This window comes from Cryptomeria japonica, chromosome 4 (assembly GCF_030272615.1).
Source record: "Cryptomeria japonica chromosome 4, Sugi_1.0, whole genome shotgun sequence".
NCBI classification, from domain to species: Eukaryota; Viridiplantae; Streptophyta; class Pinopsida; order Cupressales; family Cupressaceae; genus Cryptomeria; species Cryptomeria japonica.
The window spans coordinates 432076837-432094669 of NC_081408.1; positions in this window are offsets into that span (position 1 = coordinate 432076837).

Consider the following 17833-nt stretch of genomic DNA (forward strand, 5'->3'; position numbering starts at 1 on the left):
AAAAGAGAGATGAAAACTAGATACAAAGAACTCTCATAGAAGTACGTGAAGGACAAAACCCCATGTGAGGAAAAAGTCCCCCCCCATATGAGAGAAGAAGAAGAGAGACTGGGACGGCCCCCCCTCAATCTGGAATCTACACCAATGATAGAAGCTTGAAGATGAATGAAGAAACTACTCCATGAACGTCGAACAACATTCCTCCCCTTAGGAAGAAACAAAACCAAAGGTGTATCCAGGAAGTCTCCCCAACCATGAAGGGAAGATGTATGAACAAAACTCATGATGAAAGGAATCTCTGAAAAACTGCTCAAGTGTCCCCATGTCGATGCTGAAAGATACCCCCTCCAAAGGTGGCAAACTGTGTCACACTGCTGAAAAAGGCACTCCAAGATCTAGTGGAGATGAATGTAGAACAATAACCAAAGACTCATATGTCTCCTCAAAAGATAATGAGACCTCCTCCAAGTGTTGTACAAAAGTATCCACAATCATGTCAACCTCTAAAGATTGATCATGTAAAGAATGCACAAGAGGGTCAGAGTGATCCCTCGCGACAATCAAAGAAGGATCATCTTCATCAAAGAGAAGATGAATGTCATCAATGGTGTCTCCCAAATCTGCAATGTAGGAATCCACAAACAAATCTACAATGTCTGTCAAGTAGGCATCCCAATCAACTAAAGCTGGAAGACATGAAATATCCTGTTGCACTGAATCATAAGAAGGCAAAACTGTCGCACTAGCTACATCATCAGGTGCAATAGGTGGTGTGATATCAATAGAAGGAGATGAAATGCAAGGTTCAAGAACGGGGTCACATGTGAGAATCCCCAAGTTCAAATGCCCAAAGTTCTCCTCAAAATTTGAATCATCAACATAAGAAGAATCAACCTCATCAATAGGACCAAAATCTGAAAAAGAGTACAATTGAGATGCATGATCAACCACCCCAGTCGCAATGATAGCTCCACTCTCCAAGTCTCTAATGATAATTGAACCGGGTGTGAACTCCACAGTTTTCCTAGTTGCCCCATGTGTGATTTGATAGATGGAAAGAAGATTATTTGTCAAGTGGGGTACACACAACACATAATTGAAGGAGTTATCCCCAATGGCAATAGATCCTTTCCCAATCACATCCATGTATGTATGATTTCCCATCAAAATATGCGACATGTGGCAAGGCTCAAATGTAGAAAACATAGACTGCGAAGATGCCATATGATGAGAAGCCCCTAAATCTAGAAGCCATCTCCCTGAATCATGACTTGTAGTAGCACAAAGAGCTTGTCCCTTTCCTTTATCTGTCCCAAAAGAGTGATCCTTTCCTTTATCTTTGGAAGAAGAAGCCGATGTAGACATTCTAGAAGGTAGGTTGATTCTATTCTTCTCAAGAAGATTCTTCAACTCATCAATATCCTTCTTGTAGCAATGATGTTCCTCATGTCCTGACTTCTTGCAATATCCACAAAACAAATTATCCTTATATGATTTCCTCTTAGGTGACAATGGTGAATCCCCTTGTTGTGGAGAGGAAGATTGTGCTCCATCTTGTTGTGGGTTTGACTTAAGTTGCTTTTGATTCTTGCATTTTCCTTTATTGCTTTGATTCCCTTTATTAGCCACCAAAGCTTGTGACTTTGAAGATTTGAGAATCCCCATCGTGGTCAACTTAGATTGCTCAAGTATCAACCTCTCTGTGAATGAATCAAATGAGGGAGAAGTGTATGAGGAACCTTGAGATAACCTATGGGTGTGAAAGTTGGATACAAAGGCTCCTTTTTGAGCATCCTTTTTGTCAATTCCACAATCCTTTAGCTTTGCTCTTATCTTAGTTTCTTTTGTGACATAATCTTGGATTGTATCAAAATCCTTGGGATCCAAAGTTGTGAGTTCACTATCAAGCTTGTAGCCCTTAATCTCATCAACTTGACCATACAATTTCTTTAAAATATCCCAAGCCTCTTTAATTGTTGTACACTTATCAATGTAAAAAATGAGGTCATCTGATACATACTTTCTAAGAGTTCCAAGTGCCATAGCATTCTTAGTAAGCCATTCAATTTGAGCATTAGGATCAGCCTTAGGATCAAGTGGTGTTGTAATAGTTTCATTTACATAATGATTGAGTCCTTTTTCCATTAGTTTACTCCATGCCTTAATTTTCCATGATGCATAATTATGAGGAGTTAAAAGTGGAAATTTAGGAGAACCCATAGCACCAAAATGAAAAAACACAAGATAGAGAGAGCCACAATCACACAAGACACCCTCCCAAAATACTCAATGAAGAAATCCCCCCAAAATGGTGATTTTGGCACTTTATACTTAGTGCGTATACAATGGGCCACTTGCAAAACAAGGCAAAGTGGACTTCTGATTTCAATTTACAACTTCTCAAAATGAGATCTAAGAGACTTCAACAAATACTGCTAGTGATCTAAACTGAGATCCAAGCAAAATGCAAGTATCAAATATGCCAAAAATGGCCAAATACTGAAAGTACATTTTCTACTCAAAATCACTGCAAACAGATGGTAGATTATGAAAGTAGATGAAAAAATATGCATTTTAAAAAAAACGACACTTGAAAAAGAGTCCATATGAGCCCAAATGAAGCCTCCAAAGTTGTAAAAATTGAGATTTCATGCTTTCCGAAAAACCTGTATCCAAAAATTAGAAAGATCCTGCACCACTGTACAGATCATGAAATTCTACCCCAAAACAAAAAAAATTGCTCGAAAAAACGAGTCCGGATGAGTGAGATATCGCTATTTGAAAAATGCCTGCAAAATATAATTTTTGGAAAATTTTCGTCACAGCGTCAAACTTCAAATGCCTCTAGATTTGGCCTCCGAAGTCCGATTTGGATGAAACAAAAGGCAAAAATGACTTTCTTGGACCTCCTAAATCCAATGGTGACATCAGATTTGACCTATCAAGCTTCAATAATAACCTGCAATAGAAATCTTCAAAATGCAAACCCCAAATAGTATCAAATTTCTCCCAATTGGCAAACCAATGACACTCTAATGGCTCTGATACCATGTGATATTTTGCCAAGATCAAGAGACAATGGAAAGCACAAATAAGAGAGACAAAATATATGATAGAAATAAATTGTATTCTATCAAGATGAAAATATTGATCAACTGGATCATCAATCGTTGTTATTTATACAATGAATATGAGCCTCCTTATATAGGCAAGGCTATATGGATATGTGAGCACACAAACATGACATGTGGCTCAATAAGAAACAAGGGTAGGTAGGAAATAGGTGTGGGTAGGTAGGAGAAACAATATAATATTCCACATGAGGTGGATCACCCACTGAATGTGGAGTGTAACAACAAGATCACACCATAAAAGGTTGAAATTCTCCTACACACACTATCTCAATGTGGCACAAACACCCAAGTGTCTCATACTCAAACTACTATGAAATGCATGTACCTAAGTAAACTTAAGTAAAGTGTAATAATATCCATGATGAATAATTATTTACACCAACAAATGATAATGCGGCACAAACCGCGTGATGAGTTTGAAAGATGTTTTGGTGCATTTGGAGATTGATTTTCTTGGGAATGTGCTAAGGGTTTGACTTTGTACTAGATCGACTTGTTGTGACGATTTATGATCATTCAACAGTTGATATTGATTTGTAATTGATTGTAATGATCCCTATGATGATTTGTAATGAGTTATAAATATTTGTGATGATCTATGTTGTAAGTCTTAGGGTTTTGATGTCGACCTAGTTGTAAAAGTTATTTATGTTGACAAGGTTGATGTTTTGTAGTGTCGGTGATTTTGAGAAGTGTGAGAAGTTGAACCAGTGTGTGTGAAAAGATCTGCCAGAGAGATGCAAACTTAGAACTTAATTGGATCTGATCAAGCAAGCAGTAGAGTGCTATACACAGATCATTCAATGTTGTTCTTTAACAATTATGACAATTAAAATCCCTTAATTGGGTAGGTCCTAACAGGCCTCACATTGTAAAATCCCCTAACAGGGTGACTCAATATCTGAGTTCTAAATCCTCTTGCGAGGTTGATCCTAACATATCAAAGCTTCTAACAGGGCTAAGGTAAATCCCTTAACTGGGTGACTCCTAACAGGGCATCATTGTAAGCTTCCAACCAAGCTTGGCTCCTGACAGGGCGCATTCCGAAAGAGTGCAAAATATTTGTGGGTACTAATTCCCACCATGGTTTTTCCCTATTTGGGTTTCCATGTGAAAAACATGGTGTTCATGTGTGGTATATTTTTCTTGTGATGTTCATGTTTTATTTCTGATAACCGGTAAAGACAGTTTATGTTTGTTTATCAGAGATCTTAAAGTGGTTACTAGTATTGATGATTATATGATTGATGAAGCATTTTGATTAGTTAATAAGTTGGTAACTGTGTTTGTTGATCCGATATTGAATTGATGGATGATTTGATTAATAAGCTTGCATAAGAAGAAATGATTATCTAGATCTGATAAGAAAATATGTTATGAAGATTTGGTTTAAGTGTTGAATGTTTTTAGATCTGAGATAAGTTTGTTTTGGTGTTGAAAGTTTCAGTTTTTGTTAATACTGATTCACCCCCTCTCAGTATTAACCAGATCCTCTAGGTTTATCACCCCTTTGTCATTGATGGCAAAATTCATCAACGACAAACACAAATTCAAATGCATAACTTATCGCTCCCACAAACATCTCCAATATTTCCAATCTCTCCCCCTTTGACATCAAAGACAAAGGTGAGCAACAACTCTTGACACTTGTAACCATCTTCCAATTCCACATAGCTCTCCCTAAGAGGAAGCCCCAATCATTAGTCCAGACTAAAATATGCATGAAGTTCCCTGGACTAATGGACTACTAAATGCACTAGATCAAACTAGGAAGGGGTAATACTTTAAACTTCTGTCAGAGATACTCAAAAGTATCTTTGCACAAAGCCTTCGTAAAGATATATGCAACCTGATATTTTGTAGGAACATACTCAAGTTTTACTTCATTATCCAACACCTTCTCCCTTAAGAAGTGACATCGAATAGAGATTGAATAAAATTGGTTAGAAATATATGTTTGGTTTTCATTAATGTCAATCCTAGTTATCTGGATTGGTCTGGATAGAGTAAGTTAGTGTTGTAGAGCAGTGTTATGTATAGGTGTTGTAGAGCAGTGATATGAATGTATGAAGGTGTTGCAGAAGAGTGGAAGATAGGTATGTATGTATGAAGATGAAGAACCTTGTTGATATATCAGGTTGTAGATGTATTTTCAAGAAGGTTATTGCTTCGTAAATGTGTATTGTATGTATGTGGATATGTTTTGGATTTGGTTGTGGCAATTGATTTGGTGCCCTAGAAGTTGTGCTTCTGAAGTGTATTCAGTGTTGTGTGTGTATGATAGTGTTTGCAGTGCTCTGAATTCCTCCACATTTTCATTTCTAATGATGATCTTTTAGAAATATGTTATTCATGATCTTAATTTCCTTATGTCAAGTTGGATCGTGTTTTTGTACTTTAGAAACATGTTTGCAAAATTTTGAGGATATGATCATTCTGGGTCTAGTTGACCTTGAATGCTTTTCTATTTTGGTTTTTGCTCCGATGAATGTAACGTGTGATCTGACTGTTGGAATATTCTTGAAAGAAATCATGTAGAAGACTGATGAAGAAGTATTCTTGGGGAAAGTTTTATTGAGTTTGAATTGGTGCATATATATATATGGTTGCTCTACTTACTTCTAACTAACATGTAATAACCCACAATATGCATATATATTATGTACAAAATATTATCCGAGAATTTATTTCCTCTATGTGAAAACCATTATCTCAAATACATGTATGTATATGTATATGTATACATACATACATACACACACACACACATATACATATACATACTGTTGCTCTGCAAAATGAGGCAAAGATTAGACTAAAGCATGTGGTCGTATAACACACAAAAACACAAGAAACTGTTAGTGTTAATCAACCAAAAACTAATCTAAGCAGGCATATCAAAAGAGACACTAAAAACATGATAAAAGATTTAACTATGGAAGTAAATGCCACAAGACATCTCCAAATGTCTTTTAACATGCTCTTAGCTCCTTCTCCTTTGTTCCTCTCCTCTCCAAGTTCCAAATTAGTGTAGCTCTCAGCAACTTTTTGCACTATGGATGCTTATGGAGGTTCAAGATTGGAATGTTTTAACTATGCTATGCAAGTGTAAAACAAACTAATTAGACATATTATGAAATGAAGTAAGATTTATTTTAGTCCAAAATGACAATATATGTGATTTATGCTAAATGCTCTCTCTAAAATTCACTATAGATTAAATGCATACAAGTTTTCAGGATTATGACTATCAATGCTAAATGCTTAAGGATTTGAAAATGAGGAATGAGAGCTCTATTTATAGTGAAAATAGGGCAATGGATGGTTGAGATTGAGTAATCTCAACAAGGGTCAGGATTGAATGGTATTCAATCCATGTGATGGCTTTCAACCCAATCTTAGGATGACAAGTGTCAATATGAGATAGGTTGAGAGGAGAGGGAATAAGCATTAAATGCTTGACATGACCTGAAGGTTAACTTGGGAGTTAAAGTCAAGGTTGGGTTGAGTGATTAAATTCTTTATTCAAAGAATAAAGCTTTTATCCAATGGATAAACTCTTGTGCAAAGGTAAAAGGGATAACCATGGTCAAAGCAATAAATGCTTGAGGAGACACATGAGTCACATGAGGGTTGAGTTAGGGGTTAACCATAAATGGTCATGTAAGAGCCATAAGTGGTTTGGAAGACTTTAGAGGTTAAATTTTTAAACACACCAAGCATTTAATGCTTTTTAAAGACTTTGAAGTCTTTGAGAAGTGACTCCAAGTTGCTTAGGAATGTGACAATAATTAGAGGATGGATTAGGCTAATTGATTAGGATTAGATAGGTTCTAGAAGAATTTAGGAAGGGCAAGTGGGAGATTTAAGAAAACGCAAGTGGGGGGGAATAAATGATTTAAATAAATGTTTTATTTAATTTATTTAAAAGAGGAAAGAGGATTAAATTGAATAAATAGAATTTATTCATTTAATTGAGTGTGAATTTGGTTTAATGAATTAACTAAAATAAATTGAATAATTTATTTAATTAATAGGAGAATGATTTGAAGATGAATTAATTAAATATTAATTTAATTAACTGATGGCTATTGGATTTTTAATCAAATAAATACAAAATATTCATTTAATAAAAATGGGCAGATTTATGTGACTACATTTGCCCTGCTTTGAGACGGTGCAGTTTATCGTGTCGTTTCAAAGAAAGAAAATAGGTGTGAAGAAAATGCTCCATAAAATGTTAATTTAATGGGTGGTATGCCCCCTCGAGAGATGGGCCGAAAATTTTGAAAAATCGGGTGATCTCTCGAAAAAGAAGGTCAGGCAAAATATACGGTCCAAATGTGGTGTGTGCTTTTGATTGATGCTATACAATTGATTAAAATTGGTTGGACAATCTGGTGCAATCAGTTTAATTGTCCTAGTCAAGTCAAAGCGTGACAATTGATGTCAGTTGGTTGCTTGGACAGGATAAAGTCTGAGTAAGTGAATCAAAGTGACCTGATGTGACTTAGACAATTGATGTAATTGCCCGATGAAGTCAAGATATATGAAGTAAAATACTCATTGAGAATTAGACAATTGATGTAATTGTCCTTGGATTGTGTTTGATGGGTTGATCAATTGATAGTGTGTGTGTGATGAATGGTTGTGATGAATCATAGCAGCCCCGTTGAGACTAGGTCATTATGATAAATGCCTAATGTAGTCCAGGTTACCATAATCAATTGCCTGTTGAGATCCGAAGATACTTGATCAGACTATCAGTTGATAGTCTAGGTGTGTGAGTCGATGTACCTATGCAGATAGAGTAACTTGCTTGATTTAGAGGATGACTTAGGATGGGAAACATAATCCCTCCTATTTAGAGATGGATGGTGATGAACATGGCTTGATTGAGCTGGTGGGAAACAATGAAGGGATTATGATTAGGACCTAGATGGGGAGGGTGAGGGGGGATTTGATTGTAGATAGAAGATGTGGAGGACCTATGACTCATTCCTATGGAAGAAGAGGAAAATAGAGTATGCATCCATTGTCATTACTATGTACGAATGATATGCTTCTATTTATGAATGTATGGATGGATGGAATGCAACGGAATGTAATATATACAGATGAGATGAAATGACGATCCATAGTGCTTTATTTTTCATCATTGAGCTTTGAAATGTTGTAAGAAAAATATAAGCAACTTGACATAATGATTCAAGATGACTTGAGTATTCCTTACATGGGTTTTGATATAGCAAGTTAATACAAGAAACTTGATATAATGGATCAAGTTGACCTGAGTATTGCTTGTGAAACATACAAGGATTATCTCCTTTCATGCATGACTTGGAATGTCTTCCTTGATCTTTTGTCGATCATATCCTGAGACAAGTTCATACCGTAATCAGAGATAAATAATTTTGGATGAGGCAGTAGGAACCAAGGATGGAGCATGGTACCTACAAGCAAGCAACATATATATAAAGAATAAAGAATATGGACCCTCGATAATGGTTCATGCTCATATGGTTGAGGTATACACTGTAGTCATCAAACTGTAGTGATATATGACTATATTTTGCCTATGATCACGTAGCTGAGTGAACTTCCCATGTAGACACCATTAGGACATGCCCCAGTACTTCATTGGAATAATTCGTAGAAGATACACAAACAATGTTGTAGGAACCTGAATGAATAACATACAAATCAACCAAGTACTTGATAGCTGAAACAAAATTTTCTTGTCAAAGAAAAATGTCATTTTGTCTTTGTTTTTGGTAAGGAAGGATACATCCTTGTTAAGACAGTTTGCATGTTTGATGTTGATTGTTTGGTTGATCGGATAAGTGGTCATCGTTTGGATATTTTCACAATGTTTTGTTTGGTATCTGCTTTGAAAAAATGTATGTACAGTGTGTTGCCATGTTTTTGGTTGATTTTTTATGTTTTCTAATGTTTTTGGATTTTGTGAGATAGTTTTGAATGTTTTTTGGATTTTTGTGAGATAGTTTTTCCAATGTTTTTGGTATTGTGATGATTGTTTTAAATGTTTTTGGATTTTGTGAGATAGTTTTGAATGAAGAGTCAATGAATCACAAGTAATGCAGAATCCACTTCCATCAAATAGGTTAAGGGTATTGCCCCCAGTTTTAGGCATGACTTTGAAAAAAATGGGATGTAAAACGCATGAAGTACTATCCTTAATTGTAGAGCAATAACCAACCATTGTTTGGATGGATGGATGAGTGAATGAAATGAACGTGATCACAACAAGTCTGAAAGATAATGGAGCCATAGCCTTTATGAGTGGCGCCTATTTGCCGGGTTTTCACCATCATACTTACCCAAGGTGCCACTAGAGTGGTTGTTCACCGTTTGGATGTATGATTTTTTTCTTTACTATTTTGATGTTTTTTGTATTTTCTTCGGGACATTTATCTGAATGTTTTTGGTGTTGTTGCCGATATGTATGGTAGCCTGATGCTCTGTGCAGCTTATGTATAAAACCGTTTGAGGTGCATGTTGTTGATCGGATCTGCTAGCGGTTCTCCTTCTGAAGTAGCCAACTGATATGCCCCAGACCCAAATACTGCAGTGATAACATATGGACCTAGCCAATTTGATTCAAACTTTCCCTGGTGTTCTCTGTTGGGTTGGTTACAAGGATTTTCTCGGAGAACAAGATCACCTACCTCGAATGTGTGAGGTTTAACTTGATGATTATAGCTTCTGCTCATGCGTTGCTGATAGGCTTTGAGGTGATTGTATACAACTTGTCACTTCTCATCAAGTAGCTCTAAATCTTGAAGATAGGATACTCTGTATGCTTCATCATCTATGAGATTGTGTAAGGAAACCCGTAGAGATGGTATCTCGACCTCAATAAGTAAGATAGCTTATGTGCCATAGACTAGTGAGTAGGGAGTTGCGCCTGTAGGGGTTCGAATGCTAGTTCGGTATGCCCATAGTGATGGATTCAATTGAACGTGCCAATCACGACCAACATCATTGACTATCTTCTTGAGGATTCTCAATATGTTTTTTTTGATGCTTCGGCCTGACCATTGCCTTGTGGGTAATAGGGAGTGGAAAAGCGGTGTTGGATGTGGAATTTCTCACAGAGTTCACGAACATCCTGATTCTTGAAAGGAAGACCATTATCTGTGATGATGGACATGGGTACACCATACCGGCAGATGATGTAATTAAGGATGAATGAGACGATCGGCTTGCTGGTGACTTGGGTAAGTGGAACAACTTCGATCCACTTTGTGAAGTATTCAGTGGTGGTTATAATGAATTTGTGGTCGTTGGATGAAGATAGATGGATTTTACCCACAAGGTCAAGTCCCCATTGACAAAAAGGCCATGGTGTTGTGATGGGTTGCAATTCCTGTGCTGGTGCATGTATCAGGTCTCCATGAACTTGACATTTCTTGCACTTTCTGACAAAGTAGTAGGAGTCTTTTTCCATGGATGGCCAATAGTATCCAGTGCGCAGGAGTTTCTTGGCTAGTGACGGACCGCTTGCATGAGTTCCACAAATTCCTTCATGTACCTCTTCCAAGGCCTTTGTTATCTCATCCTATTCCAGACGTCCAAAGAGAGTACCATCAAGACTGCGTCAGTATAGGGTTTCAGTAATAATGGTATATCGAGCGGTTTGGCGAATGAAGGTTTTACGTTGGTTATTCGATTGGTTAGGAGGAAGTGTGTGATCACGAAGGTAGGTGTAGAACTCACCATACCATGGAGATTCAAAACTGATAAGGCAACATATCATCTCAGATTTGGGGATATCATAAGCGGGAATCCAAAGCTGTTCGACCAAGAACTCATAGCATGTTGAATTCTGTGGAAGATCTAGGAGAGATGCAATGGTTGCCATAGCTTCAGTAGCTTGATTATGATCTCTTGGTATCTTCTCAAAGGTGATAGTAGTAAATGATGCCTTTAGACTGTCCACCATTTGTTTGGATGGCATGAGTTTGTCATCTTTAGTCTGATATTCATCAGTTGCTTGTCGAATGACTAGTTGGGAGTCTCCATATACTTGCAGTTCTTGTAACTTCCATTGTATGGCTAGCCTGAGTCCTGTGATCAAGGCCTCATACTCTGCTATGTTGTTTGTGCATGGAAATATGAGCCTGTAAGACTTTGGGTTGCTGTCACCTTGAGGTGTGATAAACAAAATGCCTGCCCTCGAGCCATGCCTAGTGTATGAACCATCAAAGCATAGTTTCCATGGTTGTGTTGTTGTGATCATGAATATCTCTTCATTTGAAAAATTGGAAATAAGAGGATGATCACCTATGAGTGGAGCATCGACCAACTAATCTGCAATGACTTGTCCCTTAATAGCTTTATGGTCTACATACTCGATGTTAAATTCACTTAGAATCATCACCCATTTGGCCAAGCGGCCTGTCAATGCTGCTTTGTTGAGTAAGTATTTGAGTGGATCTATCTTTGCAATTAATTGTACTTTATGTGTCAATAGATAGTGCCTTAGTTTAGTGGCTACCAAGATTACTGCTAGGCAAGCTCGCTCAACAGGTGTGTAATTGAGTTCATAGCCAACCAGTGTATGAGAGATGTAGTAAACATCACACTCTTTCCCTTTTGCATTGTGTTGTGCCATTAGTACACCTGATGTTGTACTTGTTGCTGATATATAGAGTAATAAAGGCCTACTTGGATCTGGTGGGATCAGCAATGGTGTATTCATGAGATAGTCTTTATGTTAGGAATAAGGTGTCTCAACCTTGGATAATTCTTATTCTTATTATTTGTTTTGTAAAATGTATTTCTTGCAAATAATGTAATTAAGTGTGAGTGTACATGTCTAGTTGGCATGTTGATGTGTCACTCCACTTGATGTGTCGGCATCTTGAATTGTGTGTAAGGAGATCATGGCTGAAACGGTTATGACGGATTCCTATGACACGTAAGAGATATTTCTAGGAGATTTCAATGACGGGTGAAGACATGCAAGACATGTAGCAACTGATAAAGTTGAGTACTAAAAAAAATTTTAGGGTTCCTATTTTCTCGAAGAATGGTAAAACCCTAATACGGCTATCTTTGGAAGTTGCCCTAAAAAGGAAAGCGCATAAGCGTTTTTTTGTTTTTTTTAGGGTTACAAACTGTGATACGAAAAGAGTGTATTGTTGGTATGATATCGTGCTACTGGATTTTGTCTTTAAGTGTCGATTGTCTCTTGAAAGAACTTGCATTGCAAGTGTGTTGTAACCGTTGTGTTGAAGATAATACATTGTGCAGGTTTTGGAGTGCTGGGGATTTTTACCGAAAGATTTTCCCTAGGGTAAATCATTGTGTCATTCTCTATTTTCTATATGCATGGTATATGGCTGCAATATCTTTGTTAAAGTAGTTAACGAATCTGAAATTGTAAGGATTTAAAAGAATTTGCACAATACTTTCCTCTAGAGATTAGTGTAGGAAGTTGTTTCCGCACCTGAGTTTCCTTACAAGTGGTATCAAAGCTTGATCAACTTTTGATCCTAGTTGTTGGGTAGGGTTTTTTGAGCTAATCTCAAGTTGAGTGGGAATTTTTTTTTTTGCAGAGCATTCTGAATCTTATTTGCAGATTGAGATGGCAAGTTCCTCATACAGTAGAGTGGAGGTGGAGAAATTTAATGGCACTAATTTCGAGTTGTGGAAACTCAAGATGGAAGACATGCTTGAAGACCACGATCTATGGGAGGCTGCTTCACTTGATGTGAGACCTGCAGCGATATCTCTAGCGGATTGGGAGATCAAGGATCAAAAGGCTAGGGGTCTCATCATACTCTGTCTAGCAGTTGTCATTCTTCTGAATGTTCTTGATGAGACTACTGCAAATTCTTTGTGGACACGGCTTGGGTCTGTGTATCAGGCCAAATCTCTGGTGAATAAGTTGTTCCTAAGAAAGAAGTTGTATTCTTTAAGAATGGAGGAAGGTGGATCCATAACTGATCATCTCAACGCATTCAATTTATTGATTGCACAGTTGGCATCATCCAGTGCCAAGATCGAGGAGGAGGATCGATGTATGACCCTGCTTTGTTCCTTGCCGGATTCCTGGGACCATCTTGTGATGGCTCTTGGAAGTACTATAGTCACATTCCGTATGGATGATGTGGTGTCTTCGCTGCTATCTGAGGAGATGCGAAGAAAGAATTCGGATTCATCTAAGGAAGCCCTTGCTGTTCGTGGGAGATCCAACGACAAAGGAAAGCAGAATGACAATAAGTCAAAGAAGGGTAGATCCAAATCCCGTGGGAGTTCTAAGACTCCTGGAAAGTCCAAGGTGAAATGTTGGAACCGTGTTAAATCTGGGCACTTCGGGAGGGACTGCAAAGAACCGAAGAAGAAGAAGAAAGGCTCAGATTCAGCTTCCAAAAAATCTCAAGAAGATGGAGATGCTTTTATTGCAGCTTTGGTAGCCCATGCATCTGATGATGTGTGGTTGGTAGACTCGGGTGCTTCTTTTTACATGACCTCTCATCGAAACTAGTTCTCAAAATATGAAGAGTTTGATGGTGGAAAGGTGTACTTGGGTGATGATTCTCACCTAAAGATAGTTGGACGCGGAAGGGTCACTATCAGATTTCTTGATGGACGAGTAAAGGGAATCAATGGAGTTATGCACATTCTGGGTTTGGCACGAAACCTATTATCTGTAAGTATGCTGAATGATGTAGGTGTGCAAGTTGTCTTTTCGAAAGATGGATGCAAGATGATGAGAGGTTCTATGGTGCTCGCTAAAGGTACTAGGAGAGGTACTTTGTTTCAGCTTGATGCATGCATTGCTCAGTGCAATATTTCTTCTGTTTCAAAGAAGAGAGCAACTATCACTTCATCCCCACCATCTGAACGAGTAGTAAAGAAGACTGTGGCAATGGGTTCTGATGGTAGTGCAGTAAGTGTACCTAAGGGTGCAAACACTTTGGAAGGCAAGCTTCCTGCAGAAAAGAAAATGTTGTGGCATATGAGATTTGGCCACATTGGTGAGAAGGGTCTTAGGACCTTGAAAAATAAAAATTTCGTCGAGGGGCTAAATGATTGTAATCTTGAATTCGATTTCTGTGAACACTGTGTTTATGGTAAGCAAAATTGTGTTCAGTTCTACTCCAGTTCTCACAAGTCTTCTAGACTTTTGGATCTTATTCATTCCGATGTATTTAGTCATGTAAAAGTCCCTTCTATCTCCAGTTCTATATATTTTGTATCTTTTATAGATGGTTACAGTAGAAGGACTTGGATATATTTCCTGAAAAGTAAGACACAGGTTTTCAGTTGGTTCAAGGAATTTAAGGCTCTTGTGGAGAATCTGACTAGTAAAAGAATCAAGTGTGTGAGAACTGATAATGGTGGTGAGTTTTGTTCCATAGAGTTTGAACAGTTTTGTAAAGAACAAGGAATTGAGAGACATAAGACAACTCCTTACACCCCGCAGCAAAATGGAGTTGCAAAGAGAATGAACAGGACACTGATGGAGAAGGCTAGGAGTATGCTTAGTGGAGCTAGTTTAGAACAAAGGTTTTGGGCCGAAGCTGTGGCCACTACCTGCTATCTGGTTAATAGATCTCCTACATCAGCTCTTGTTGGTAAGACACCCATGGAGGTGTGGTCTAGTAAGAAGCCTTCAATAAGACATCTTTGTGTTTTTGGTTGTGAAGCTTATGCACATATTCGAAAGGAGAAAAGATCTAAGTTGGAAAACAAAGCTGTCAAATGTATTTTTATCGGATACAGTGTTGGTGTGAAAGGATACAAGCTTTGGGATCCTGTGACTAGTAAGGTGTTGCATAGTAGAAATGTTATTTTCAGAGAGCTAACATCTTCTCCTGTTGTGCTACAACCAGATAAAAAAGAAAAGGAAAAAGATGTTGTTCAGTTTCCTCCTACCCCTGAGAAGACTGAATAGAGAGACCATGTTGGGTCTAATGATGAGGAGAGCTCTAGCAGCTCTGATAGTTCAGAAAAAGAGGAAGAACAACCTCAACCTCAGCCCTTGAGGAGATCCACGAGAGAAAGAAAGCAACCAGAAAGGTTTGGTTATTCTATGTTAGATTCCAATTGTGCTTTTGCTTTGATTACTAACACTGATGAGCCTAGATCTGTGAAAGAGGCTTTGGGCATGGAAGATGCAGGTTCCTGGATTGAGGCTATGGATGATGAGATGGCTTCATTAGAGAAAAACAAAACTTGGGACTTTGTACCTTTGCCTAAAGGGAGAAAATTTGTTGGTTGTAAATGGGTGTTCAAGAAGAAATTCTGTGCAGATGGCAGTGTTGAAAGGTACAAAGCTAGATTGGTTGCAAAGGGGTATTCACAGGTAGAGGGAATAGATTATGGTGAAATATTCTCTCCTATTGCAAAGTTGACATCCATTAGATTTTTGTTATCTCTTGCTGCATCATATGATTTAGAGATAGAACAGATGGATGTGAAGATAACTTTCCTTCATGGTGATTTGGAGGAAGAGATTTATATGTCACAGCCTGAGCACTACATTGTTAAAGGTAAAGAATCCTTAGTTTGCAGATTAAAGAAATCTCTATATGGTTTGAAGCAATCTCCTAGGATGTGGTACCTTAAGTTTGATGTCTTTGTGTTGTCAATTGGATTTGTAAGATAGAAATCAGATCATTGTGTTTATTTCAGAGTTGAAAATGATCGCCTTCTTATTGTTGCATTATATGTTGATGATATGTTGCTGTTTGGGAAGGGTAAGGGTATGATTTCTGATTTTAAATCTCAGTTGTTAGCACAGTTTGAGATGAAAGATCTTGGGGCAGAAAGGTGCATCTTGGGTATGGAAATCAGTAGAGATAGGTCTAACATAAAACTTTGGTTGAGTCAAAGTAAGTATGTGAAGTCTGTGTTGGACAGGTTCAACATGGTAGATTGTAGACCACTATGTGTTCCTGTTTCAGTGGGAACAAAGTTATCTGTAGATGATTGTCCAAAATCTCCTAGTGAGGTGGAGGACATGAGTAGAGTACCTTATGCTAGTGCAGTTGGCAGTCTTATGTATGCTATGGTATGTACTAGACCAGACATTGCCCAAGCAGTGGGAGTCCTGAGTCGGTTTATGGCTAACCCTGGATGGGTACATTGGGATGCAGTTAAGCGAGTATTCAGATATTTGAGGGGTACATCAGATTACTCCATATGTTACCATGGTAACTCTTCTGGATCTCCGCATTCAGTTTGTATTTATGGGTTTGTGGATTCAGATTGGGCAGGTGATATTAATAGTAGGAGATCCACCGGTGCTTATGTGCTCATTATGTTTGGTGGTGCCATCAGTTGGATGAATAAGCGACAACCTGTGGTTTCTTTGTCCACTACAAAAGCTGAGTACATGGCTGCTACTCATGCTTGTAAGGAAGCCATTTGGCTTAGAAGATTGTGTTCTGATGTTGGTGTTGATGCAGAATAGATTACTATTTGGTGTGACAGTCAGAGTGCTATTTGCCTTGCGAAGAATCCAACTTTCCATGCCATAACGAAGCACATTGATGTGCAGTTTCACTTTGTGAGATATATGGTGGAAGATGGAAAGGTAAATTTGGAGAAGATAGATACTGTGAGGAATGTTGCAGATGCATTAACGAAACCAGTGGGCACTGCGAAGTTCAGATGGTGTTTGGAGTCTATGGGCCTTTTGGCCTATAGTGGTTAGTTCCTGTTATGTTCCTATTGCTCTTACAAGGTGTTTGACAAGTGGGAGAATGTTAGGAATAAGGTGTCTCAACCTTGGATAATTCCTATTCTTATTATTTGTTTTGTAAAATGTATTTCTTGCAAATAATGTAATTAAGTGTGAGTGTACATGTCTAGTTGGCATGTTGATGTGTCGGTATCTTGAATTGTGTGTAAGGAGATCATGGCTGAAAGGGTTATGATGGATTCCTATGACACGTAAGAGCTATTTCTATGAGATTTAAATGATGGGTGAAGACATGCAAGACATGTGGCAACTGATAAAGTTGAGTGCTAAAAATTTTTTTAGGGTTCCTATTTTCTCGGAGAATGGTAAAACCCTAATATGGCTATCTTTGGAAGTTGCCCTAAAAAGGAAAGTGCATAAGCATTTTTTTTTTTTTTAGGGTTACAAACTGTGATACGAAAAGAGTGTATCATTGGTATGATATCGTGCTACTGGATTTTGTCTTTAAGTGTCGATTGTCTCCTGAAAGAACTTGCATTGCAAGTGTGTTGTAACCGTTGTGTTGAAGATAATACATTGTGCAGGTTTTGGAGTGCTGGGGTTTTTTACCGAAAGGTTTTCCCAAGGGTAAATCATTGTGTCATTCTCTATTTTCTGTATGCATGGTATATGGCTGCAATATCTTTGTTAAAGTAGTTAACGAATCTGAAATTGTAAGGATTTAAAAGAATTTGCACAATACTTTCCTCTAGAGATTAGTGTAGGAAGCTGTTTCCGCACTTGAGTTTCCTTACACTTTAAGCATCTGGTATCCCATTGAAATCAGATGTTCTTGTGTAACAGGTGTGTAAATGGGTGACACTTATCTGCTAGTTGCACAATGAATCTTCCGATAGATTGAAGTCGTCCTTGTAGTGTCCTTAGCTGGCTGATGTTCTTTGGTGGTGGCATGTCCATGATTGCCTTGACCTTTGTAGGATCGACCTCAATACCTTTGCTGGAGACAATGTATCCTAGA